Here is a 1,790-nt window from a genome sequence, read left to right as displayed (position 1 = left end):
CTTGGGATATAACCTCATGAACTTCTACTTCCTCTCCAATCATGATGCTATGAATCATGATAGCCCGGTCTATAGTAACTTCGGACCGGTTGCTAGTGGGAATGATTGAGCGTTGTATAAACTCCAACCATCCTCTAGCCATGGGCTTGAGGTCATGCCTTCTTAGTTGAACCGGCTTCCCTCTTGAATCTCTCTTCCATTGAGCGCCCTCTTCACAAATGTCTCTGAGGACTTGGTCCAACCTTTGATCTAAGTTGACCCTTCTAGTGTAAGGGTGTTCATCTCCTTGCATCATGGGCAAGTTGAATGCCAACCTTACATTTTTCGGACTAAAATCTAAGCATTTCCCCCGAACCATTGTAAGCCAATTCTTTGGGTCCGAGTTCACACTTTGATCATGGTTCTTGGTGATCCATGAATTAGCATAGAATTCTTGAACCATTAAGATTCCAACTTGTTGAATGGGGTTAGTAAGAACTTCCCAACCTCTTCTTCAGATCTCATGTCGGATCTCCGGATATTCACTCTTTTTGAGTTTGAAAGGGACCTCGGGGATCACCTTTTTCATGGCCATAAATTCATAGAAGTGGTCTTGATGCACCCTTGAGATGAATCTCTCCATCTCCCATGACTCGGAGGTGGAAGCTTTAGCCTTCCATTTCCTCTTTCTAGAGGTTTCTCTAGGGGTGTTTAGGTTGTGTGAAAATGAAGGAGTGAAGAGGGGTTTATATAGGAGTGGAGAGAGGGGTAGGGTTCGGTCATGTATGGGTGGGTTTGGGAGGGAAAGTGGTTTGAATTTGAATGGTGAGGTAGGTGGGGTTTTATGAAGGATGGATGTGAGTGGTGAAGAGAATAGTGGGATTTGATAGGTGAGGGGTTTTTGGGGAAGAGGTGTTGAGGTGATTGGTGAATGGGTGAAGAAGAGAGAGAGTGGTGGGGTAGGTGGGGATCCTGTGGGATCCATAAATCCTGAGGTGTCAAGGAAAATTCATCCCTGCACCAAGTGGCGAGCAAAAATGCTCTTTTTTGCCAATTCTGGCGTTAAACGCCGGGCTGGTGCCCATTTCTGGCGTTTAACGCCAGCTTCTTGCCCTTTCCGGGCGTTTAACGCCAGTCTGGTGCCCCTTTCTGGCGTTAAACGCCCAGAATGGTGCCAGACTGGGCGTTAAACGCCCATTTGCTGCCCTTATTGGCGTTTAAACGCCAGCAACCTTTCCTCCAGGGTGTGCTATTTTTTCTTTTCTATTTTTCATTATGTTTTTGCTTTTTCACTTGATTTTGTGACTTCCCATGATCATCAACCTACAGAAAACATAAAATAACAATGGAAAATAGATAAATATAACATTGGGTTGCCTCCCAACAAGCACTTCTTTAATGTCAGTAGCTTGACAGTGGGCTCTCATGGAGCCTCACAGATACTCAGAGCAATGTTGGAACCTCCCAACACCAAACTTAGAGTTTGAATGTGGGGGTCCAACGCCAAACTTAGAAGTTGGTTGTGGCCTCCCAACACCAAACTTAGAGTTTGACCATGGGGGTTCAATACCAAACTTAGAAGTTGGTTGTGGCCTCCCAACACCAAACTTAGAGTTTGACTGTGGGGGCTCTGTTTGAATCTATTTTGAGAGAAGCTCTTCATGCTTCCTCTCCATGGTTACAGAGGGATATCCTTGAGCCTTAAACACAAAGGATTCTTCATTCACTTGAATGATCAATTCTCCTCTGTCAACATCAATCACAGCCTTTGCTGTGGCTAGGAAGGGTCTGCCAAGGATGATGGATTCATC

The sequence above is a fragment of the Arachis duranensis genome, chromosome 7 (assembly GCF_000817695.3).
Source record: "Arachis duranensis cultivar V14167 chromosome 7, aradu.V14167.gnm2.J7QH, whole genome shotgun sequence".
NCBI classification, from domain to species: domain Eukaryota; kingdom Viridiplantae; phylum Streptophyta; class Magnoliopsida; order Fabales; family Fabaceae; genus Arachis; species Arachis duranensis.
Note: the sequence above shows the minus strand (reverse complement) of the source record.